A 27,549-nucleotide genomic window follows, 5' to 3' on the forward strand; every position below is an offset into this window, starting at 1 on the left:
ATTTCTGGGCGTAAACCATATACAAACCTGTATACGAAATGGCTCAAGTCTTTATCACTCAGGTTCTCATCCCCACTGAACTGTTTAAAAGCCTGAATTAGTCCCTCATAATATGCATGTACTGACTCCTTGCTTTCCTGTTGGGTCCTGTCAATCTTTACCCAATCAGTTTCTTTAGGGGGTACCTTATTTTTCAGGAATGCCATAACTTGCTCATATTTCTTCATTACCTCTGGATCGGGAGCTCCCGTCTTAGGGTCCCTAGGATACTCTTGAGTAGGCCAATTTATCATCAGCTTGCATTCTGTCCACAGATCTGCTGGTACTATTATATCAAATAGACTATTTAAATCTATCCATAATACCTTTGCCAATTTTACAAATCTGTCTACCTGCCGGTACCACTCGACGGGCTTTTCGCGTAGTCGAGGGAAATCATTTGTGAAAGACAAAATGTCCTGCCTTGTCCATGGAACATGGACATACCCTCCCCGTGGAATCTCTCTCATGGGGTATTCTGTCGTCACTTTTTCTTTCTCTCTAACAGGAAATGCTGAAAATGTCTTTTCTGTGATATTATCTCGTGTTCTGCACCACTTGCTTCTCCATCTGTCAACATCTCCCCATTTTCTCAACAAACCAATTATGTCCTTAATTTGACCTATCCTACCTGCAGTATTCAGGTTCTCTATATCCTTCTCAGTGAAATCAACTCGATAGGATTTTTGCAGTGCTTTTACTCTTTCAAAATCTATTCCCATTTCATTCGCAATTTCCTCTAATCTCTCATGCAAGTTTTTTGCACTCTTGCAAAGAAACAACAATTCCTCATCCTGGTAATTTTTCAATTTTTCAGTAGGGATAGTTCCTAATATTAATTCTTCCAATACCATTCGTAAATTTGCCACATCTATTGATTGGGATTCTTGATTTTTTTTCTGTAACTCTCTGATCCATTCATTTAACTCATCTACGGAAGGTCCCACTGAATTATTTACATTATTTGGTTCTGGGGCCTTTTGTGGTTCTAATACTGTTTCCATGGTCATTCTGCTCTTTTCAGTGTAAATCTGATTTACAAATGGATTAGTTGAAACATTCGGTTCAAACATATTCATTGTCGGTCCCCACGGATTGTCAGTCTGACTCCGTTCAGTATTCTCAATTGTATTTTGGCCTCTGTATGGCACTGTCAAACAATGTTCAGTATCTTACTGTTTCTCAAATATGGGCATTACCGGACCTATCGTTACTGGAACTGTTTACAGCTTCTAGATTCTTGGTCAATTCTCTTATTTTCTCAGTCAACTCTAGGGTAGTTTTGGCCAGTTCCACTGAATTCTCATCATTTACCCTACTTCCTGTCTGTTTTTCTGTCTCTCTTGCAGAGTTACTTTTCCCTAGTTCTGGTGACATGGTCTCTGTTTTAATTATTCGTAAGGTTTCTCTCATTGGGGCACTTGGTGTCAATGCCTCTGGTTCTGGTCGATACGGTGGTGGGTTTTTGTAAAACACTTCATCAAGAACATCATCATCTGATTCATTCACTTCATACCCACTCGAATCCGTATTCCGCCTTTTCTCAGTACATTTTCTCCCTTCATTTTCTCCTATCACTCTCACGGGATACAGACCATCAGTCATACTTGCATTCCGCCACCTTTTCATCCTATCATCATGTGTTTCATGTCCGTATGATCTACCGAACATATATCTGTAACCCCTACCACTGTTTCTCTCGTTCATGCATTTTGTCTTCCCATTCCGTCAATGCCTCAAACTGCGTTGGTCTAGGTCTCGGTTCTAAGTTCATCATCTTGTCTCGGAGGTTTCTCAAAACAGCTAAATTAAAGGAACCATGTTCTGGAAACGCCAGGACTCCATCGTCCTTGGTGTATTTTACCCAATTATCTAACCAAATACAAGTATGATACCCATATTTCGCAATCATTGCAGATGCGGGGGTTTTCGGTGGAGGAAGTAACTGTCCTTCCCTAGTCTCAACTACTTTATCTTTCTTGAACCATCTTTTAATTTTCCCAAACCACGATTTCTTCTTTTCCGGTGGTTGGTAAAACATTTTCTCGTTTTCTGTATACCGTTTAGTCCTCTTACAATGGTACCGCTGTTCTGTCCACTCAAAGCGTGACTCTTACTAACGCACCAATCAGGAGTGTCCACGTCACTATCCCAATCCTCCAGTCCCAGCGCGACTCACACTAATGCACCAATCAGGGAGCATTTACGTCACTCTGTATTCTTCCACTCCTAGCGCGGCTTTACACTAACGCACCAATCCGGAGCGTTTTACGCCTCTAACCTACTGTCCAATCCCAGCGCGGTCGTTCTGACGTCAGCAGCCGCTGCAGCAACTCGCTCTGCTCTGCTCTCGTCTACCCCTCCTTTACAAGACCGCTCCGTGAACTCTTACTGTAACTGTTACGATTCGATTAGTAACAACACTAAAACATCTCCATTGTCTGACTCGCTAGCCAAAGAACAGCAAAAGACCTTTTCTCACAAAATTCCGTCGGTCCCGAGAGCAGCGCTTACCTCTGCCCTACTACGGAATCGTTACTTCCGTTGATAAAGTAGCACATCCCTCTACTTCACCCTTCTAACAAGCATTAGCTAATTGTTTCTCTGGTATTTTAGAAATAACCTAGAGTTTCGAAATCAACCCGAATGCCTTTTACATTCACACTCGTTCATACAAGAAAATATAGTACATACGCACAGAATCCTGTCTTTCCCGAGAACAGCGAACAGTCTGTCCTACTACAGAATTATAACACTCGTTAACAAAGCAGCGCTTCCCTCTACTTTGTCCTGCTACCAAGCTCAGAGAACACCTGCTACCTTTTCAGTGATAAGCGTTATCGGTATGCCAATTGGTTTCCTGGAACTTAAAGACCAAAATTTCACAGGTAACCTTCGCTATCATACACACTTCTCTCGCACAGAAAATGTCTCTATTGGCAACACACGACGATGTCACCGAATCGAACCCAGACAATGCGCCGTGCAACTTCACTTGTCACACGTTTCCCCTGTGTGCCTACAGGGCTATAACAATCCCGTCTTTCCCGAGAGCAGCATCTGCCTCTGCTCTACTACGGAACCGTTAAACTTCCGACTTCCTACATCCCAGAAGCCGTGCAAAAACATATAACTCGACGCGACTCAACATAGAGTGTTAGTACATAAATCAATACCAATCAATATTCAATAAGCTATTTACAAGCAATCGTCGCTAAACCCAAAACAATGGCTAACCATCATTCTGCTACCAAGAAAACTGCTCCAGCGCTGAACACCATAAATCCCCTCGCTACAGACCGGACCACATTTCATTCACTCATTCACTGGTGGGGCCCATAACACCAATTAATCATTCATTCTACTCTCAGTATCAATGGTCCTCAAGAGAGGGGATTTTTTTTCTTTACTTCATGCGCTGGAAATGGGAGGAAGAGTGCACCAATCACCTGATGAGTATCAACAAGTTTACCTATACCTCCCTACCTCACCAGGATCTCAAATACATTAAAACCTTGCAGTTCCTCCCATGCTATTGGCCATGGATCAGCCAGTTGCTGGGAATAGCAACCCTTAGTTCTTCTAAACAATATACATTGTAATACTTTAGATAATAACCCAACACAGTTCTTTAAATGCAATCATATGTTTATCTAATTAAAGCATAAGAAAATCATATAGCATTCAATATTTTAGTTCGCATAATTACCTAATCTGGCTAAATGTCGTCCTCTATGTCAAATTCAGATCTTTCGTCTCTATGCCCCTAAATCAAGGAATCAGTTTGTAAATTAATTGGGCATCTGATCAGTCCATCAGAGTCTCTGGCAGCAGCTGTCCAGCAGTGTCACCGTCCTCTCCGTCAGCATAACGTCGGGCAATCTGGTAAAGTGATGGTGTGCACGGAATAGAGGCAGTAATGACCTACCCTCTCTAGTCTACTTTTATAATAAATTTTTATTGGCAAATGTTTCAATACATGTTACAGAACAATTTTAATTGGTTAACCAGGATCATTCTTCCTGCTTCTCATACATTAAATGTTGCATTAGATGCAGCTTCTCAATTTGTGAGTACATTTGTAACAGTTTCTAGTCCATTCAGGGCAGGTTTTATTCCCATGCGGGGTCGTGTCCTTTGTGTCATCAATTATAACAGTTCATAATTTAAGTAAATCCTTTGTTTGGTGCTTGGCGCTCCTCCCAGGATGCCCTTCACAGGTACAGTTTGCCTGGGGTCAGGACGAGGTTATTGTTGCTCATCTTTTAGCGCAGGCGCACTTCACTCAGTGACTTCTGTGTTATGTCGGGGCGTCAGAATAGGGATGGCAGCCATTTTGTGGCCACTCCAGAAAGGTCAACTTAAGCAAAGAAACATAAAACGTAATTAATACATAGAAATGACTATTAAAATGTTATTCCCTCACTAAACCCACTATGTGTGTGTATTTATCTAGCAAAAGCAACACGCATTGCAGTTTATACTCACAATTTAAAGCACGATTCACAAATCACATCACAAAAGCAACCTTAAACATGCAAATTCTAAATATCTGATATTAATATGCGTACGAAATTAGTTTACGTATCAATCAAGCCATGCAAATGCGATTCCCACGTGTATTTTCTAATTAGTAATGTTGATTAATCAAACCCACAGCAAACAATTAATACTATTAATGTTAATCAATTATGCATGTTAATTAATAATGATAAAATGGAGGAGTGTCGGGGAGTGCCTGGAACCACCGAGACCTTGCCAGAGGGTTTCCTTGATCCCCCCCGTTCTTTCTTCGTTCCAGCCCTCTCGCGGTTATGACTTCCCCGCCACGTACCAGGAAGCTGACGCAGATTGGCCTGTTTCTACCGCCCCGTTCTTCATGGGGGCGGAGTCCCGCGGCCCGAGACTAACAAGAAGGAGCCTCCTGATGACGCGGACGGAACGTCGATCCCCGAACAGAGCGAGCGCCGACTGACCCAACCGACGGAGGCGCGGAGACCAGTGCTGGGAGCCCCTCTGGAGTCCGGTGCGAGAGGAGAAGAGCAAAGCAGTCGCGAGGAGGACGCAGCGCCCAGCCATGGCCCCACGGGAGGGACGTGGCTCGAACAGGTGCGTGCCAGGGTTTGCGGGATCGGGCGCGGGGTGGGAGTAAAGAAAACGGCAGGGTAGAGAAGGGGCAAGGCATTAGACCTGCCGGGAGAACTCGAGGTTCCCTTTTTCCCCACGCCTACGCCTCCAACCCTCCCCCTCCTTCTACTTCTGGTGACGGTCCCAATTCATGTCCTTCACTCTGAGACCTTCACTCCACTTAAATAGGACTTCCAACACGGGTGTAACCCTTGCTATAGGCTGTGATACCCTAAAGCACTGACCAGTGCCTTTCTTATTTTGTTTTGGTTTCTGGCCCGACTCCGCATCACCACCCGACGAGAGGGGATCACGCGCCAACATACCCAGGACAGGAGAAGAACAGTGAACCCATATCTACCTTGGCAGCAGATAGACGGAGACAACCACCCCATTCCTTTTGTTGTTGACTGTAACCCATTTAATAAATAAGGGGGACACAGCGCCCATTCAAGTTATCCTCGGAGTCCGTCTCTCTATGCATTCCCACAAGTGGCGAGCCAGATAGGAGTCCACACTCCACTGCAAAACAATGGAGGCCTTGATACAGCATTTAGCAGAGGGACAGAAGAAGCTAGAATGGGCCATGGAGAGACAAGTGAATATTGCACAAGCAGATCGGGACTTGTTTAAAGACTTGATTAAGGGACAAATGGACGCCCTGCTATGAGTGGGGGAAGAGGCTGCCCAGGGGGGTGGCAGGTCCCGAGAAACCAAAATTTTCTCCTCTGCACCCACGGTCCCCCTACAAAAGTACGTCTCGGGGGAGGACCCTGATGCATTCCTTATGAATTTCGAGCGGGCCGCACGGGCATCCGGTTCGCCTGTTGCAAAATGGCCCTTCTTTTTAGCCCCTTTGTTGTCTGGGGAGGCCCAAGCAGCCTATCAGGTTGCCAACGCGGGAGGGGTAACCCCTATGAAGAAGTGAAAGCGATAATATTGGATCACCTCGGAATGGATCCAGAAACATATCGTATGCGGTTCCTAAAAGAAAGAGGGGCCACAGGGGATAACCCCAAGACCTTATACTTTAAGCTGAAAATGGCAGCGGATAAGTGGTTGAAACCCACTGAAAACACCAAGGAAGAAATCATGAGGGCCATCTATTTGGAGCAGTTTATTGAGTCATTACCATATCCCACACAAAGGTGGTTGAAGCAACACTCCCATCTAACTCCGGAACAAGCGGTGGACATGGCCGCATCGTACTCCTGGGCCCAACCCCGTCTACCCCACGTAGAGGTAGATAGAGCCTCCCGGAAACCCTTGAGACCCATCCGAGACGTAGAAAAGATACCTCCCCCTCAAGGCGACCTACCTCCCCATCGGGGACCACAATGCTTTGACTGTGGGGGTTGGGGCCACATCGCCAGGACTTGTCCCAAGAAACACACTGACGAACCCATGGACGTCAGTTGCATTCCCCGCAGCCTCTTCTACACCGCAGAGGCAGGGCCCTGCTTTTACGTAAGTGTTACGGTAAACGGCATTTTCTTGGAAACCCTCCTAGATACTGGGTGTAGACAATCAGTGATACATGCGAGTTTAGTGGGAAAGCATCAGATCGTTCCGGGTGGGAAAACACATATTAGATGCGTCCATGGTGATATAAAAGAGTATCCCCAATAGTTCCCCTGATCTATAAAAACAACCCTCCCTCCAAGATCTCTGTTGGGGTTTTGAACACCCTCCCCGAACAATTGATCCTCGGCACTGACAACCCGTCTTTCATGACCCTTATGAAGGAACACGCCAGGTTGAAATCTTCCCTTTCCAAATCCTTAGAGGGTCAGATGACCCTTCTTACCCAGGAACCCTGGCAACAGGATGCACGCTTCCAGTGGGCCCAGACTAGCTACCCTACCCTTGCTGCCGCATGGCAACAAGCCCGAAACAACGATAAGAGCAACACGCCACTCTATCCCTTATTTAGGATAACTAAGGGGTTGATGTACAGAATCGCCAAAGAAGGGGAACCCCCTAAGCTACTAGTACCCTAACGGTTCAGAGAACAAATCATGTTTTACGCACACTCTCACCTCTTAGCGGGACATTTAGGCTCAGAGAAGGTGACCCAGAACCTCTTACGGGATTTTTACTGGCCGGGCATTTTCGCCCACATAAAAAAATACTGCCAGGAGTGTCCCATTTGCCAAGTCAAGAACCCGTATCGGCCACGAGCAGTTCCTCTCCAGCCATTGCCTATCATAGGTAAACCCTTTGAACGCGTTGGAATGGACCTTGTAGGTCCTTTACCCAAGACCACCAAGGGGCACCAATACATTCTAGTATTGGTAGACTATTGTACCAGGTTTCCCGAGGCCTTTCCGCTCCGAGCCCCCACCACTGCGGCTATTGCCGATCGCTTACTAGAATTCTTTTCCCGTGTCGGATTTCCGTGAGAAATCCTGACAGATCAAGGGACCCCTTTCTTGTCTCGATTGATGAAGCAAGTGTGTTCCCTCTTACAAATCAAACAGATAAGAACCTCCGCCTACCACCCACAAACGGATGGTCTAGTGGAATGGTATAACGGGACCATAAAACTGACTCTTAAAAAGATGCTGGCCTTAGAGGGACGACGTTGGGACCAACTCCTTCCCCTCGCCTTATATGTCATACGGGGACAGATCCAGTCAAGTCTGGGGTGTTCATCGTTCGAGATGTTATATGGTAGACAGCCTCGAACCTTACTGGAGATGACAAGGGAAGCGTGGGAGGAGAGACCCGATGATGCCCGCGACCTTCTAGAATATAGTCAGTCCTTGAAGTCACATCTGGCTAAATTGCGCGACCTTGCGCATACCAATATGGAAAAACAACAAGAAAAACAAAGAACCCAGTACGATAAAGGAAAGAAATGGCGTTCTCTGCAACTGGGGGATTGGGCTTTGGTGAGTTTACCGAAATCCCTGACCTCAGTACAAAAAGAGTGGAAAAGGCCCTTCAAAGTAGTGGCAGTGTTTGGGAAAACCCCCTACCGATTAGCAATCGGACCCAATCGTATCCAGTCCTATCATATTAACCTCTTAAAAAAATGGTTAGGACCCCTCCCTTCCAGCCACAATAACCTTCTGGTAGGCGTTCCTAAAACGCCAGACAGCACCCTAGAAAACTTAGTGGTCAACGAACACCTAAAACCCGAACAGCAATCATCCTTATTGAATGGATTACTCCTGTTTGCCCACGTGTTCTCAGATCAACCCGGGAAAACCTCCTTAGTTGAGCACGCCATACATACCTTACCAGGGAAAGTGGTTCGCCTACGACCCTACCGCATACCAGCAAACCGTAGGACAGCCGTGACCCAGGAAATCCAGAAAATGCTGGAGATGGGTGTCATCGAACCTTCCCACAGCGACTGGTCCTCCCCCATCGTTCTGGTTCCCAAACCAGACGGCAGTATCCGTTTCTGCATCGACTTTAGACAGGTGAATGCCATCTCTACACTTGACGCGTATCCCCTGCCTAGAGTCGATGAACTTATAGAACAATTAGGAGATGCACACTACATTATCACGCTAGATCTCACCAAAGGGTATTGGCAGGTACCTCTACGTAAGACAGACCAGAAGAAAACGGCCTTCACAACTCCCGATGGCATTTTTCAGTTCACTGTCTTGCCCCTTGGGCTACACAGCGCCCCAGCCACATTCCAACGGCTGATGAACCATATCCTAAAACTCCATCAAGGGTACGCGTCCGCTTATCTGGACGACATAGTCATTTACAGTTCATGGTGGGACCAACACCTAGACCACCTTCAGAGAATCCTGGGGGCCCTGGAACAAGCAGGTCTACATATCAATGCAAAAAAATCGAGGGTTGGCTTTTCCAAAGTTAAATATTTGGGGTACCTACTGGGTAATGGGTGTATTGAACCGCAACGGAAAAAAGTAAGAGCCATAGTAGATGCCCCCCTTCCCACCACAAAAAAAGGGGTACGTGCATTTCTGGGTCTCTTGGGCTATTATCGGCGTTTCATTCCCCATTACTCGACCCTCTCGGCGCCTCTTACTGATCTCTTGAAAAAGGAAACCAAGAACAAGGATTTGTTATCCCCCTCCCGGCAGTGCAACGAGCCTTTTCCAATCTCAAATCTGCTATCATGCACAGCCCAGTACTACTCTCGCCTGACTTCTCTCGACCTTTCCTCCTCCAGACCGACGCTTCTGATGTTGGCATAGGTGCGGTACTTTCACAGGAAACAATGGATGGAGCAGAACACCCAATCCTGTTCATTAGCCGAAAGCTCTTTCCTAGGGAGTGTGCTTATCCCACTATCGAGAAAGAGTGTCTGGCCATCAAATGGGCTGTGGAGAAACTGAGGTACTACCTGGAGGGTGGCAAGTTCAGCCTCTTTACGGACCACGCTCCCTTGGTGTGGCTGGCTCGGAACAAGGGCAACAACCCTAGAGTTATGCGTTGGCTCCTTTCTTTGCAACCCTTCGCCTTTGACATTCACCACCGCAAGGGGGTCCTGAACGCCAACGCCGACTTCCTCTCTCGCTTTCCTGTCCTCCCCAATCGGGATGACTCTAGGGGAGGGGTGTGTCGGGGAGTGCCTGGAACCACCGAGACTTTGCCAGAGGGTTTCCTTGATCCCCCCATTCTTTCTTTGTTCCAGCCCACTGGGGGTTATGACTTCCCCGCCACGTACCAGGAAGCTGACGCAGATTGGCCTGTTTCTCCCGCCCCGTTCTTCATGGGGGCGGAGTCCCTTTGCCCCGATACCAACAAGAAGGAGCCTCCTGATGACGTGGACGGAACGTCAATCCCGGAAGAGAGCGAGCGCCGACTGACCCGACCGACGGAGACGCGGAGACCAGTGCTGGGAGCCCCTCTGGAGTCCTGTGCGAGAGGAGAAGAGCAAAGCAGTCACGAGGAGGACGCAGCGCCCAGCCACGGCCCCACGGGAGGGACGTGGCTCGAACAGGTGCGTGCCAGAGTTCGCGGGATCGGGAGCGGCGTGGGAGTAAAGAAAACGGCAGGGTAGAGAAGGGGCAAGGCATTAGACCTGCCGGGAGAACTCGAGGTTCCCTTTTTCCCCATGCCTACGCCTCCAACCCTCCCCCTCCTTCTACTTCTGGTGACGGTCCCAATTCATGTCCTTCACTCTGAGACCTTCACTCCACTTAAATAGGACTTCCAACATGGGTGTAACCCTTGCTATAGGCTGTGATACCCTAAAGCACTGACCAGTGCCTTTCTTCTTTTGTTTTGGTTTCTGGCCCGACTCTGCATCACCACCCGACGAGAGGGGATCACGCGCCAACGTACCCAGGACAGGAGAAGAACAGTGAACCCATATCTACCTTTGCGGCAGATAGACGTCGACGGAGACAACCACCCCATTCCTTTTGTTGTTGACTGTAACCCATTTAATAAATAAGGGGAACACAGCGCCCATTCAAGTTATCCTCGGAGTCCGCGTCTCTATACATTCCCACAAGGAGGTATACGTTTCTTAGGGAAGACCACGCTCCAGCAGCTGTTCGACCAGTAGCAACAGCACCCCCCCTCTCCCCACCCTCAACGCCTTGAAACCCTTGCGGGTATGTAGTGCGCTTTACAAATTATTGAATGATTGAACTCTGGCACTTAATGTGAAATTCCAATCAACTTATCACAGCACCATATGGAATAAATTCTTCTAAGAAACAGAGACAATTCAAATGTATTCAATAATTTATCTATACTCATGTGCAAAATTATAAAACTGTATATTGAAATTGTCAACTTAATATCCACCTAAACAATTAAACAATATAATGACCTTTCAACAAAACAACCCAATTTATATTCTTATAAAACATTTACTTCAAAATTGGCTAAGAGGCTGGCTATGGTATTGTGGAAATTGGTTGCTAAAGAGCAGAAGGGCTTTGTACCTGGGAGACAACTGAGCCATCTCGTTCACCAAGTTATCGGTGTCATTGGTCTGGCCAGTGCATACCAAGTTCCATTGGCTTTGATAACCTGGGATGCGGCCAAAGCCATTGGCCAGGTGACCTGGGAATACTTATGGGTAGGACAGCAGATTAAAAACTAACAAGAAAATAAAAATAATGCTGGTCCTTTATTTATGCACAGAATATGAAATTAGGTATTTAGAATGCATAAAACTGTTTAATGTTTATTTACTCATACTAGGCCTCATTAATGACTAAAGCAATGATGCATGAAAAACCAGCTTGAATAGAAAATGCTGAATGCACATTAAAAGTTTGCATCTTGACCACACCATGAACGTTTGTATACATTATCAAATAAGTTGCTTACATAGTTTCAAGTATTCTTCCAGAATGTTTCCACTTGCACAAAGATCTCTGCTACATATAAGTAATTTGTGTCCATTAAAGAGGTAATGAATAGCTCAAGCATTGAATTGAAAAGTTTAAAATGTGAATTTGACTTTCTAATTTACTTATTTTCCCCTTTATGTTGATCCTGCAGAAGTGTGTTTTCTTGATTAAATAGATGTTTCAATTTTTACATAGTTTACTGGTTAGAAGATCATATTAGCGAATTAAATAACATCGTACCAGCCTGGAGGAAGCAGACTTAATTTGAAAGAGTAGTCAATAACATATTATTGAGAGTGCTACATTGTCATTTAAGGAGTATTGCATTCACATGAGAAGATGAGGAGTAATCCTGTTCCTAGGAGATCATCGAAGGCTATTTCGATGAGGGAAGATGAGATGTGAAACATGTTACAAATTTATGAAATGTGAAGTCTATAATAGTGCGTGTTCCTAGAGTAGGTGTACCACTTTCTTTTTGCCGGATTTCCCGTTTAGACAGACCCAGACCTTATTGCTTTGAGACTGTACTGACTATCCTGAACTACTCTTTATGGGAAGTTCTTGCTTTTATATATTTGAACTTTTTGAGCTGATTTAAATGCTGAAGCTTTATGCGTTCTCCCACTCTCTCAATTAAGAACCCTTTATGGGCTCTGACTAACTCCATTTTATACCTGATTCGTAGACTAGGGATTCATACCTTTATAGAATGCCCTTTGTTGCAATATTTTTATTGAATTTACTAACCATTATTGTTTTTATATTGCCATCATATATTGATTATTGAGATTAATCTGAATCTAACTTGTGACTTTCAATAAAAATGGTCTGCTAAAAGATATAATTAATAAAACCCTTCAAACCTTTAACAACTCTCGTTATTGATTTAAAATCATTAGAATAGTCATTGTGGTTATTATTGATGAAATGTTTTACCCCCTTTTTCTCTAATACAACGGCAAAGATTAATCACAAGGTTACAAAGTGTGGGGGGGTAGCCCTGATTTTGGTAAACCTTGTCTTTTGATCCCTGTTTCCGCCTTAACATGGACATGTTTGGGGAAATTTGGGTTCCCTCATAATATCATCGGAGTAATTCAGGCCTTGTATAAGACTCTCTACGCTAGGATATTGATCAACAATACGCTTGCAGATAAGGTCGTGATTTGGAGAGGTACGGGGCAGGGATGTCCCATGTGCTCTATTCCTTTTGACCTGTGTATTGAGCCTCCGGCGCCGGCTATTTGAGCCGAAAGAAATATAGTCCCTATGTACATGGTGGTTATCAGAAAAAGATTTAATTATATGCGGATGCTTGAGTTATTTTTACTTCCCAACAGGAGACAGCTGCCTGTACCTTCCAAGATTTGGCTCTACATTTTTGGTCTTTCGCAGGTTATTATATTAACCAAGATAAGATTGAGATTATGGCCTTGAATGTACCCATTTTGAAAAGACCAGTAAAATCACAAATCAAATGTCTGGGGATTGAAACATATCAGAGATTAGTGGTTCAGAAGAATCTTGAAAAAGCTGGGATGGAGATCAGAAAGTTTACAAGTAGTTAAATCTCCCACTCTCTATCTTTTGCGGGGTTACCACTGTTAAGATGTGCATCCTTTCAAAGCTAATGTTGTTGTTTATTTGTATCCCATTATGGTTTGACCTGGGGTCACTGCCGAAAATTCCAGGAGATTTTAATAGCTTTATCTGGGCTGGAAAAGGAGTGAGGAGAGCTTTGAGAAAACTGAGACATAAACTTAAGAAAAGTGGGCTACATGCTGCAGACCGGATGCAACTATATTGTTGGGCTGCACAGTTAAAATCATTCAGGGCATTACTTGGGACTTCAGAGGGCGCTGGTGTGGCGCTGTTGTTTTGAGCCCTGACTAGAAGCCTAAATTGCCCTGACTTTTTTCATATAAGTTTTGTGCTTCCAAATTTTTAGAAAAAGGATCGGCTGAAAGTTTCAAACAATGGAGCTAGGCTTTGGATTAGATCAGAAAGAAATGGTCAATTGCATACTATTCAGGCCAGGCACCGATATGGGAATCGGCAGCCATTCCCTTTTGTTTAAATAATGCTCTAACTGCTCCACTCCAGATAGCTAGAGTGATGTGATTGATGAGGAGGGTTTAAAGTCATGGAGTGACCTCAGGAGTAGAACAGGGGGTAGGCTATCTTGGTTAAGTATATGCAGCTCGCCTCATGGTATAGTTCATTAAGGCAGGTTGGGGCCCTTATAGACCTGGATCTGGAAAGAGATCTTCATAGCATCAGGATATTTGAGGAAGAAGTGGCAAAGTGGTATAATCTGCTATGCAAGGCATAGGATAAAGGGGGCACCCCAGCCTGTGTGGAATGGGTTGATGCTTTCCCGAATGAGGATGTGGGGGTATAATGGAAAGCATCATTTGAGCTGTTTTATGCTACTGTTACCCCAGCTATGTTTAAAATAAACCATCTTTTTACACTACACAGCCTACTGGACACTGAAGAAGGTCGCAAGACAGGCTGAATTCCAGAATCTTGCATGTAAGAAGTGTGACTTTATAAATTAGGATGATTTGCACATGTTTGTTTTCTGACCAACCCTGAAAGTTTTGAGAGAGGTTGTGAGTAAAGCAATCACAGTAGCACTAGGTACTGAGATTAAGGTAAGCCCTCTATTCTGTTTGGTGTCAAGAGCTGTGTAAACATTGGAGAAGGCCCGAAGAAACTGTTTTTTAGCTGATGGTATTGGCAAGACACATAATATGTAAAAATGGATAGAAGCACTTCCTGTCCTGGTGAAGAGAACCAGTGGCCGTGATAATCTACGCCTGGGCGAGAGAAAATCTACATTTTGGAAACCTATGATGGATGCAATAACTTCTGGCAAAGTTAGTTTCGTTTTTACAAGAAGAGCCTGTTCACTGATTGCAGTCTGATGGAGCTCCTTCAGAGGCCCATTTGTAAGACCTTCTCCAAATGACTATTTGGGCTGTTTTCGGACATAATTGAGAGAGATGCTGCTTGAGGGAGTTCAACTCATACAAACCCAGGATAAGCTTGGCTGACTTTAGCTAATTTATGAAGGTGATGATGACAAAAAAAATGTAAGAGAGTACCCTGAACATCTATTTTACTATAAGCTGCATTAAAAACAGCCTGAACTGTAAAACGACTCTGAACTAACTTAAGTCACACAGTTCTAACATTTGCTACCCCTACACATAGTTCTCATGACATGGTCCATTCAGGTTGAACTAGATGATACATTATGGACTTGTTCAGTTCTCAGGGCCTTTCTCAATAAAGGCTTCTTCAGTGCCCTTCAAACTTACATTATCTGCTCAAGGACAAGATACAGGAGCCAGCCTGTGTCCTCCAGGTGTCTCTTGAATGTGCTATTCATTAAAACATTCCATAAGTTTCACAAAGAAAAGAAAGCATTTCTTCACATCGTGTTCAAATTAGGACGTGTCACAATGCAAGACAGAAAAATACGGTGCCACTTTAGAATGCAGACCTACATTAGCTATGATCAATCTAAACGTTAAAAAAAATCTACAAGCAGTGTTAACATGTCTGTGTGTTAATATTGAATTAATGCAAATATTTAATACATGAGGAAAAGAAATCACCAATTCTCCCTCTGGTGATGATTCGGAAAATCCCCACAAACCACATTTACTCAAAATTGAAATCTCCCTTTAGACAGAAATTATCGATTCTTCTCAGTTTGTTTCTGGGCTCCTCCTACTCTTTAAGCTCCCAATGAACCCTATTTTTAATGTCATCCAGTTCATACCCCGTGCAATTCCTCTTCTTTCCTCTCATTGCTGTCAGCTGCTTCTTTCCACTGGAACGTGACCCATCCTTTGCTGAAAAAAGTTTATTCCTTCTTATAAAAAAGAAATATGCCCATCACACAAATCAAAAGGATTAGTATAGGGGTTAATATAGCATTAATTATTATTCCACCAATACCAATAAACCACTCATCAATCTTTGAAAATTGTTTGTCGATTGCTTCCCAGGCAGCTGTTGCCTCTAAATCCTTCACCTCATGAGAAATGCCTGTCATGTTATTTATGAGCCTGTTAATTTGATTCCTGTCAAGCACATACTTGCAGTATCGTTGAATGTGAATCGTGCAGCTAATAATGTCTAAAGCAAGCCTAGTCTGTAAAACCCTTGGTTTTATAAGCGCAAAAGGTACTGCAGTTAAAGCATCAGCTGTGTAAGTAGTGAAACTATCTACCAAGGTAGACAGCTTTCTTACCTTCAAATAATTTCAAATTGCACCGACAGAAAGTATCATAGCTTCAAATATATTGCCTACTATTTTTGAAGCACTGCACTTAGACTTTCCAGGAACCACTACATCATCTACTTGATTCACTTTAGGAAACACTAAAGCCAAATAGCAACAACCTACTCTATTTTGCAAGGCTGAAAATAAGCGTTCTTCCCACACACACAGTATACTCCTCTAATAATAGGTTATGTCTTTGACAAAACCTGTTCACCCATAACTTTGAATTTTTATACAGTCACCACATCCAACCATTTCTGGCATTTGCAACTGATCTTTCTTCCTTACCACATATAAATCTCACTTCTTTTGTAAATTCAGACTAAGTTTCCGATGTCTTCTTGACTCTTTTATTGTTTTTCATCTTTCTCTCAGCCAATCCTTTTTCCTTTCTTTACCCTTTTCTCAGTCCTTGCCCTTCTTTCATACAAATCTTTTGTAAACTATTTCTCAGTCCTGATCAATTTACGTGAAGCTTTAAAGTTAATTGGGTTCGTAATATTAATTTGTGTTGCAGGCCTTATAGAATGGTGCATTTTCTCTATGGACTCCACTCCTGCATTTGAATTGAAAGACTTCATCATAGGAAACTCTTCTAAGGATGTATAAATATTTGAAGGGTAATGTTCAAAACGAGCTAGATGATAAAAAAAGGTTCATGATTATGCTGTAGGTGAGGTGACCAGTAAGAGGCAAGTGGTGGTAGGTCACACCATCTGCCATAGGCACAGGCAAAAACATACCAATATATCACTCTCTAGCACCCATGACTTTAGAATATTCATTTTACAATCCAAAATGAACATTCTCCGATAAATCTCTTCAGAACCATTGTTGTGTGATATTTTCATATTAAATCTATGTTGTTCATCTAAGTTTTTTGGTTAGCTTTAATCTTGGTTAAAGCAACATGACAGAAGAGTTAAGACTCACTGTTAACATAACTATGGTTAATGCTACCACTACTAATATATAAATGTGCAACCTATTTGTGCAGGTAATGACACGGTCAGATCAAAAAGAAAAATCAACTTGGTGCGAATCAGCAAAACCTTACGTTATTTTCACTGTAAATCTGTTAGTTCAGGTTAACTTTAGGATTAGGAACCTAACATGTCTGACTGGGTACCAATACTCTTCTACTAGATGCCTATGAAAACCTAATACCTTTGTCAGGATACTCACAGTACAAAACATGACATTTTAACGTCTGGACGTATGTCACTTGAGTTCTTTAATGAAAAATATCATTCAGCCTCTCAGCTTGACTAATTTTGTACCAGACTACCAGAGGGTTAAGAACAGGCTTGTTTAGTGACTTTTGTGGTTCACCCTGACAAAGAGTGTGTCTATGATTTGAGTGGAGGTCTCAACCCTCTTAAATAATAACCAACGTCTTACACACTCTGTTGGCTCTAGTTCTTTCCACTTTTTAATGCATTCTTTTGAAACAGTAGTTCTGTCTCTCACCACTTTTTGAACACTTTTCTTCCCTTCACACTCAAACGTCCGCAGTGTTTGCACTTTTTTCTAGTTCATGGTGCACACTTTCGTTGCCAGCTGCTGGGTTTATTGTGGTTATTCTTGGCTCATTCACCACAGAGTGTGCGCTTGTTCCAACTTGACTTTGAGACACTTGTGTACTGGAGGATGTATGATATTACGACGCGGGTTTTTACCACGCGTGCAGTTACATCGCATGCGTTACAACGCATGCGATGTTCCAACGCTATGCCATTAGAACGCCAGTCTTTACATCGACTTGCGCTAGATGGCGTGCTGACATTAAAAAAGTGTAATTTACTATTCCAACTCCAGTCCACTTAACAGTAGGGAAGGTGTTGGGATAGTAAACTATACTATTTGTAATGTTAGCACGCCATCTAGCGCAAGTCGATGTACAGACTTGCGTTCTAATGGCATAGCGTTGTAACATCGCATGCGTTGTAACGCATGCGATGTAACTGCACAGCGTGGTAATAACCGCGTTGTAATGGCTGTTCCCCGTACTGTCTTCTTCTCCCTTAGAACGTTTGTTCTGTGCTTAAGTTTAACTCTGCAAATCAGTATTTGTTGTCACGACTCATTCACAGGCTTGCCTCACTCTCTTGGTATGGAAGGCTGATGACCTGAAATGGTATCTTTCAATGCGGCTCAAGACATGTCTTTGTGATGTCTTTCTTCACCAGAACCCAATTGGCTGAACTAAGGTCATGGCACAGCTCTTGTCTTGCAGGTGGGGTTGCAAAGTCAATCTGATGAGAAACTGAATGTACCACATAAGCTAATCCTTTGCACTTGTCAAGAACCAATTCATCCATTATGTTCACAGGAGTAGCTGCAGCCACTGAACACTTCATGCAGGGAAAGTACAGTCCTTTGTTGTGGACTGCTTCAAACGCTCATCAATAAAAGGGGAAGAGATAGATGCGCACACCTTAGACATCCTGGATTACAGATTTTAAAGAATTTGCTCCACAATGCCAAAAGACTCTGGCTTATAACCACAGTGAATCTTTGCTTAATCTTCAATGCTGCAAACAACAATCCCATTGTCTCATTCTTAAAATTACTTCCGCGATCTGACTTCAGAGAAACCAGAAGTTGAAGATGAGGGATAAATTCCCTCAATAATAATTTCAACACAGTAAGGCTATCACACCTCTGGGTCAGGTATGTTTGAACCTAACAGGAGAGACAAACAATTACGAGAATGTAATGGAGTTCATTGGAAACGGGCATCTCTTCGAAATCCAGCTGCTTGCAATTAAAGGGACCATCGAACATCTCTAAGTGACTCATGACTACAACTGTTCTTTTGCTCAAAGCTTTAGGTGCAGGAGAACCAAGGAGCTCTTGTCCTTGGGAGGGTGGAGAGATGCTTTTGTAGCCAGAAGGTGAGAAGGTACGTGCTCCTTATTATACATACAACAGCCAGTTGAGTATCCCTCTCCTAGAGGTGGCAGTGCTTGTAAGGAGGGAAAATTAACCTAAACTCCCCCACACTCAGTGATGAGAAAAAGAGAAAAATAATTTTATATATATAATCCTCAGCCCCTCTAGTAGTGGCATGCTTCATCATCGGGTACACCCTGACTCCTAAAGGTCAGGGTGGGCTCGGCCATGTTCCAGGGAGCTCTTTGAATAATGTTTTTTTGGGGGAGGGTTTTCAGTTAGAAAAAATTCCTCGTCTATCCCCAAGGTATCACTTTATTGATGGAGAGGATGGAAAAAATTAGAAACTGTATGAGGGACATTCAGGATATTGTAGCTTATGACCCTGTTGTTAAAACACTGACATATTTCTGCCCTACACTACTGGCCTAACAAGCATTCATCGGGGAGGAATAGTATGGTTGTTTCCCCATAAACAGGCACTAAAATCCAGAGGTAAGATCTACTTGAAACCAATATTAAACAAGACCAAGATATCCTTTTCTTTGTCAGTACTCACCACTCATCATCTAACAGTATCAAAAAAAGAATCAACATATATTGATTGATAGTTACATCCAACCAGCTATCTTTTTCAAAACCTATGTTTTCGTTCAGACAAAATAGAAGCATCGGGGACACACTTGTTCACAGTAATACCTGGCAAGTAGCCTCTGAACGACAAACCACATTGTGGGACCTACCTCCAATGAAAGGGCACTATCCATGCAGCAATTGCTCTGTGTGACCCCTCACCAAACAATCAAAAACACACGACTAGCATCAGTGTCGGAACAAAGGGATCACACCAGCTGTTACAACACAATGTAATTTACATTATCACATATCCATGCGGAATGTGATATATCGGAATGACCACCAAGAAGGTTCAAATCCGGATAAGTGACCACAGAAGCACTGTCCAATGTAGGAGACCATCAACTAAACTCAGCGCACACTTCTTGGAGAAAACCCACACAGACAGAGACCTTAAATGGTCAATTATAGAAAAACTCACCCTCCAAGGAAAGGAGATATTCCCAACAAACTCCTAGAATAAGAGCAAATATGAGTTTATAATCTCCAGACAAACAAAGGAGGACTTAATGATGATATACTATGGCAACAACTGAACCTCCGTTACGTCCAGCATAGAAATATTGTAACATTACAGTAAGAGTATTTTTCCGGTACATGAACAGCAGTTCATGGAATTGAACCCATGAAGTACCCTTCCAGAGTTTGGGCCATTGAAAACTTTACAACAATCAAAGTTTTGCTTCCCTTGACCTATTTAAGTGGCTAGTCTACACAAAGCTCCTACATCACTCACACATGGGTACATTTCAATATACATTTGGACATCATATGTGACACTGACATTGGAACCTGAACCAGTAACAACAATTTCTGTTCCTTCCAAATGTTTTCCCCTGCCTCCTGGATGGGTCAAATCAACTTTGAGGAGCACTTGAAAATGTTGGCATTCAAATTGTTCTTCCTAAAGTGTTATGATTTTTTAGGACTCGTACTCTTGAAGATCTACTTGAATGTAATCACTAACAAGTTGCACCGGCTTCCAACAAGGAACTGTCCTTGAGCATTAACTATTTTTCTATATATTCACTCAATCAGCAATTTGTAAAGCGCGCTACTCACCCGTGTGGGTCTCAAGGCGCTGGGGGGGCAGCTACTGATCGAACAGCCAGGTCTTGAGGAGTCTCTTGAAGGTCAGCAGGTCCTGGGTCTGTCGCAGGTGGGTGGGGAGGGTGTTCCATGTCTTGGTGGCAAGGTGGGAGAATGATCTGCCGCCAGCATTCGTTCTGCGGATGTGTGGGACGGTGGCGAGGGCAAGGGCGGCGGAGCGAAGCTGGCGGTTCAGGGTGTAGAAGGCAAGTCGGTTGTTGAGGTATGCTGGTCCGTTGTTGTGGAGTGCCTTGTGAGCATGGGTGAGGAGCTTGAAGTTGATCCTCTTGTTGACGGGGAGACAGTGCAGGTCTCTCAGGTGGGCAGTGATGTGGCTGTGGCGGGGGATGTCGAGGATGAGGCATGCGGAGACGTTCTGTATACATTGAAGTCTTTTCTGGAGTTTGGCTGTGGTTCCTGCGTAGAGGGCGTTGCCGTAGTCGAGCCTGCTGGGGACGAGGGCCTGGGTGACCGTCCTTCTGGTTCCTGTGGAGATCCATCTGTAGATCTTGCAAAGCATGCGGAGGGTGTTGAAGCAGGAGGAGGAGACGGCATTGACTTGCTGGGTCATAGACAGTGATGAGTCCAGGAGGAACCCCAGGTTGTGTGCGTGGTCAGTGGGTGTCGTAGCAGCTCCCAGCGAAACCGGCCACCAGGAGTCATCCCAGACGGAGGGGGTGGAGCCGAGGATGAGGACCTCCGTCTTGTCCGACTTCAGATTCAGGCGACTGCTCTTCATCCACTTGGTGATGGCCTTCATCCCTTCGTGGAAGTTGGTTTTGTTGTTGGCGGGGTCTTTGGTGAGCCAGAGCATCAGCTGGGTGTCGTCGGTGTATGAGACTATGTTGAGGTCGTGTGATCGGACGATGTTGGTGAGCGGTGTCATGTCGACGTTGATGAGGGTCGGGCTGAGTGATGATCCTTGGATAACGCTGCAGGTGATCTTGGTGGCTTCGGATTGGAATGGAGGGAGGCGGACTCTCTGGGTTCTGTCGGTGAGGAAGGAGGTGAACCAGTCCAGGGCTTTGTCGCGGATCCCTGCATTGTAGAGGCGTGTGCGGAGGGTGTGGTGGCAGACATTGTCGAAGGCGGCTGAGAGGTCCAGGAGGATGAGGGCTGCGGTTTCGCCGTTGTCCAGCAGGGCCCAGATGTCGTCGGTGGCGGCGATTAGGGCAGTTTCGGTGCTGTGGTTGCTACGGAATCCGAATTGGGACGAGTCCAAGGTGTTGTTCTCTTCGAGGCATTGGGTCAGTTGACTGTTGACGATCTTCTCGTTGACTTTCGCCGGGAACGGTAGCAGGGAGATGGGCCGGAAGTTCTTGAGGTCCTTTGGGTCTGCCTTGGGTTTCTTGAGCAGGGCATTGATCTCTGCATGTTTCCAGCTTTCTGGGAAGGTGGCGGTCTCAAATGAGCTGTTGAGGATCTTACGGAGTTGGGGTGCGATGATGGAGCTCGCTTTGTTGAAGATGTGATGGGGCAGGGGTCTGATGGTGAGCCAGAGTGGATGGTGTTCATGGTCTTGATGGTGTCTTCGTCGTTGACGTGGTTCCAGGAGGTCAGGTAGCCGATGTGACTGGGGGGCGGTGGGTCTGGGATGTCGGCGGCTGTTGGAGGGGTCTGGGAATTGAAGCTGTCGTGGATGCCTGAGATCTTGCGGTAGAAGAAGGTTGCTAGACAGTCGCAGAGCTCTTGTGACGACGGGATGTCGTTGGAGCTGGGGCTGGGGTTGGAGAGTTCCTTCACGATGTTGAAGAGCTCTTTGCTGTTGTGTGTGTTGTTGTCGATGCGTTCTTTGAAGGAGGTCCTTTTGGCCGTTCGGATGAGTTGGTGGTGTCTGTGGCTGGCGTTCTTGAGGGCTGCATGGTTGTCCAGTGTTTGCTTGTGGCGCCATTTCTTCTCTAGTCTTCTGCAGGTCTGCTTGGATGTCTGGAGTTCAGCGGTGAACCAGATGGCTCTTCTGTCGGTGCGTCTGTTTGAGGGTTTCTTGATCGGGGCAAGGGTGTTGGCGCAGTTGATAATCCATTACATGAGGTTGCAGGCAGCTGTGTTGGTGTCAGTGTGGTCGGTAGGTGGGTTTCGGGCGAGGGTGGTGATAAGCTGGTCTTCCCTGACCTTGTTCCAGCTGCGGTGGGGGATTCTTTGCTGGTGGTTGTGTGCGGTGGTTTTCATGAAGGAGAAGTGGATGCAGTGGTGGTCGGTCCAGTGGAGTTTGGTGGTGTGGCTGACGGAAACGAGGTTGCTGGCAGAGAAAATGGGGTCGAGCGTGTGTCCGGCGAAGTGGGTGGGTGCTGTGATGACCTGTTTGAGGCCGAGGTTTGCGAGATTGTACATTAGTGTGGCAGAGTTTCTGTCGTTGGCATTCTCGAGGTGAAAGTTCAGGTCTCCGAGGAGGATGTGATCTGTGGAGGCCAGGGCGTGCGAGCTGACGGCGTCTGTGATGCAGTCGATGAACTGTGCCCGGCGTCCGGGGGGTCTGTACACGAGGGTTCCTCTGAGGGTGGTGTTGGGATCGATGTGGATCTGTAAGTGCAGGTGTTCGGCGGTGCTGAGGGTGTCTACGGTGTTGGTTGAAATTCTGAGGGTTTTTTCTGTGGACGATGGCGATTCCCCCTCCCGGTCTGTTGATGCGGTCCCTGTGTGTGAACATGTAGCCATCCAGGATGGCTATGGCAACGTCGGGCGCCGATGAGGTGTTCATCCAGGTCTCCGTCAGGAAAGCGACGTCCGGCAGGATGAGTCGAGCAGGTCCCAGAGTTCAATGGCGTGCCTGTGGACGGAGCGTGTGTTGGGCAGTATGCATTTGAGGTGGCTGTTGCCTGCCTTGGTGGGGGGGCAGGGCGTGCAGGTGTACGCTGGCTGGTGAAGCTGCAGTTTCGGCAAGTGAATGGTCTGTGGGTGTGCTTCAGGGTGGCCTGGAAGCAGGCGGTAGATCGGCCGGCGTTGAGTGCGTGGAGGAGGTTGGCGTCGTACTGGCGTTGGGTGTCGTGGCGCTCGCGGAGGCCAGGGGGTCTGGTGCTGGGCGCAGTCCAGGCATGGACAGCCGCAGACGGGCTTGCCTTAGGCGCGCGCAGCGGTCGCCACAAGTAGGGGAGGGGGCGGGAGAAGAGGTCAGGAGGCGGGATCGGGGCTGAGTAGGGGGCGGGGCCGTAGGGTTAGCAGCGGCGGGAAAACACGGGCAGAAGCGAGGGGAAAATGAGCGTTAGCGAGGGAAGGAAGAAGTCAAATTAAATTAAGCAGATGCAATGAGCAGATAGCAGGGGCAGCAGAGGAAATGGTCAGAGAGCGCGGGAGATGACGGAAGGCACACAGGCAACCTGAGGCGCTGGGACGGGCTGCTGGCTCGAACCCTGCTCGGCCGAAGGTCTCTATGCTGTGCTGGCGCGGTGATCAGATGGCGGAGCTGCTGGGGAGGGTGCTGGCTTTGGCCCTGAGGTTGACGTTTTTCTCCTTCCCTCCCGTTTTTATGAGGGACTTCATTTCCCATGATGCACTATTAACAACCCAGAGTTAAGACCGGGAGTGCCTTCAACCCTCATATTAGTACATGGCCCTAGGAATTGTTTTGACCCCACGTGCACTTTGCACGTGAGGCCCACTCCCCCTTGAGCTTCTGATGTAGGCTTTCGGACAACTATGATACTCCCCCTTATATGAACATGAAACGCATTGCTCGCATCTTATTGGCCATGGCCACACATGGACTTGTGCCTCTCTATGGGCATTTACTGCCAACACCTGAAGGAAGAGCTTCCGATGTAGGCTTTCGGACAACTATGCCACTCCCCCTTCTATGAACATGGTTGGCAGTGCTCGCATATTTCTGGCCATGCCCGCACGTGGGTTTAAGTGTCTCTACAGCAGAGTTCTTCAATCTGTGGGGCGCGACCCCCTGGGGGGGCGTGACACCATCTCAGGGGGGGCGCGCACTCCACTCTAAGAACTCCGGTATGGTTGGAGGGGAGAGGGAGGGGAAATCGATGGGGCACTACGTGCCCATGTTTTTGTTTTGCTCACTCTCCCAGGAGTGGGTTAATTCATAGAGCTGAAATGCTTCAGCTGCAGTGGGAGGCAGGATGTCTCCTCTGCTAAAACGAAAGCAAACGAACAGACAGTCCTGTTCCTTCGCGTTTGATATCATAGCAGAGGAGACCCCTTGCCTTCCATTGCAGCTGAAGCATTTCACCTCTATGAATTAACTCCCTCCTGGGAGAGTTAGCTCTTCCAAGAAAGGAGACAAAGTTTGAGTTTCTTTTAAAATTACACAGGCAGGCGCGCAAAATGTCAGCCAGCCATGTGTTTAAACAGCCTGCAAATTGCTTGTCTTGACACTAAATATGGTTATAAATAAAGAAGTATGTATTTATTTGCAATGCGACTTTTCTGTCTTTGTTCCCTTTTATTATCAGTCATGGATCATTCAAGCAGCTCTCGAAAACAATTAAAAGTTCTTTCTATTTATATTTGCTGTTCAAAGTATGCACAGACAAGTGCTGAAAATACAGCTTTAGGTGACTGCTTATTTTCATACCTTGTGTGACATAAAAATAATGAGCTGGCAACCCTAATCATAAGACTGGAAGTTTGTGAGGGATCAGCACATTATTTCTTTCCTCCACCCTGATCCCTGGTTACTGCCATAATAGCAATAGTTTAACACATTTGAAACCCTACGCTGCCGTCAATAACATGCTGAGTTACTTCAAGTGTCTGCACCTTGCATTCAGACAACTCGCTCCTCATTCTCGCCCTTCACTTTCACCCTCACCCTGCACTCACACTGATCCGATACACTCACACCATTCACCCACTTACCCTCCACTCACAGTGATTACTCTGCACTCACAGTGCACTTGTGCTGTTCACCCTGTACCTCACCCTGCAGTCACACGAGCACACTACTCAACCTGCACTCATGTGATACTTCACACACCTGTCCCCCTCACTGCTCAGTCTGCAATCTCACTCAAATAAGCCCACCCCTAACCATACATTCATTCGTCCCACTCTGCACTAAAATGCGCACCCAAATTCATATGGTCACCTCGCTCATCCCTGTACACAAGTATGGGCATGTCGTGCCCCATCAAGGTTTTCATCCTAAATTACAAAAGGAGACATCTAAATGCACTGCAATCCAGCGTTCCAGGGGCCCCTTGATAGAGACAGTTCTGTTTTTGCCCCGATGGCCTGGAAAAAGTCTTAAACAGATTCTTGCAAATACCGTTTTGTTTAATTTCTGTTTAATGTGATTGATGTGAGGGAGTCTATTACTATTTGCAGAGAAATGTGTATGTTTTATGCAACAACCATAAAAAAGTTAACCATAAAAAAGTTAGAGCGGGTCCTCACATGTGAGAAATCGGAGGATATCACAGATATTATTCACTGTAAAATTAGAGGGCTGCTGCTTTGCTACAACAGTGAAAACACATCACTATCTCTGAATATTAGATGTAAACGCTTTTAGAATTTCGACTACAGTGCCTGTGCACCGTTAGTAGCCTGGCTAAATAGGGTATGGCAGAGCTGAAAGTAAATCATTTAAACTCAAAGCTGTACTGAACAGGGGCCCCCAAATCAGTTTTGGTCCAGGGCACCCAAAATCCCTAACATGTCCATGCCATCACAAAGTTTGTTAGACAACATTACTCTGAAGTAAAATAGACAACATCATTAATTTATTATTAGTTCTATTTTTTTTAAACATAAGCCCGACGTGTCCTAAACCCCCACTGCTTCAGGCAAGCAACTTATCGTACCACTAAGGAATTCTCAATTAGGTGTTCATTCAACGCCCTCTCTGTAGACTTTCAACTGTCTTCGGATCCATAACTGGTTGATGGGCAATTATCCCATTATAATGCTGCCTAAAACGTTTGTTAATGATTTCTAGAGAAGATTTGTTTCTCGTGTACCAGCTCTGAACTAGGGAGTGCTTGAAAAATCTGACAACACTGTCTCCCTTACAGTCCCTGTCTTGGCTGAAAATGTCTGCAGAATATTCAGCTTTGGGAGAAACTGCTATCAAAACTCTCTTGCCTTTCAGCTCATCCTATTTATGTGAGATTGGGTTCTCAGCACTTGCGGTATTAAAGACTAAGTACCGTTCAAGAGTGGACGTGGAGCACAACCTGAGGATGGCAGTAGCAAAAATCCATCCACAGATTGACCGTCTCTGAAAAACAGGCACACCTTTCACATTTATGTTGGCGGTGTTATAATCAATCTATGTCATGTGTAAAACAAAGCATCCTAGTAAAAACAATTTGCGCACATTTTATCTTGGAAAGTGGTGTTTTGAGCTGTGCAATAAGCCTCTGTCATTTCACTACACCCACTCACAAACCTGCCGTTTACTAAACACTCTTATTGTATTTAACAATATTTGCTGGATATGCCCGGAATATGTGTGTGGCGGTCGATTCCAGAAATTTCTGTCAGGTGGTGGGGGGGCCCAACATCTAAAAAAATTCAGCTGGGGGGGGCTCAACCTACAAAAGTTTGAAGACCTCTGCAGTCTACAGGCATTTCCTGCCCACACCTGCAAGAAGCGCTGACCTCGCTGGCCATGTTCGACAGGCTCTCAATACATTACAGCTGATAAATAAAGTTGATGCCCGCATGCTGGATGCACTGCTTTCGCACCCAATTGGCTGCACATTGCAGAATTGGAGATAGCTGGCCAGGGCCCCGGGGATATTACCGCCTCCCTTAGCATTTCATGGCCACCAGCCAAGGTGAGCGGGTGCTGAATAGGTTCACTGAGGGCAGGAACCCTTGATGATGTACGTAGTCGGCCTTTCTGGCATTTTGGACACCATTGTTCTTTCATGGCAATTGGGGCCTTTTAACACAAGCGTAGGCACTAGACCAGTATTTCCTTTATGTTAATTTGAGAAAACATTGACTTGACAACAAGTTTTTTCTTTTTCTGCTATTATGGAAAACTTAGAGGGTGACTACAGGGACTACCCCTACCGGCCTTGATGAGTATAATCTACCTACTACTAGGTTAGGTGGTTAACCATTACAGCATGCCACTGATTGTTTTATTTAAAATCATGATTGCAAGTCACAACCATCTTGTCATCCGTCACACAACTGGGTTATTGACTAAGAGAATGATTTCGAAACCACTTAAAATTGCCACACAAT

This window comes from Triturus cristatus, chromosome 3_2, assembly GCF_964204655.1.
Source record: "Triturus cristatus chromosome 3_2, aTriCri1.1, whole genome shotgun sequence".
NCBI classification, from domain to species: Eukaryota; Metazoa; Chordata; class Amphibia; order Caudata; family Salamandridae; genus Triturus; species Triturus cristatus.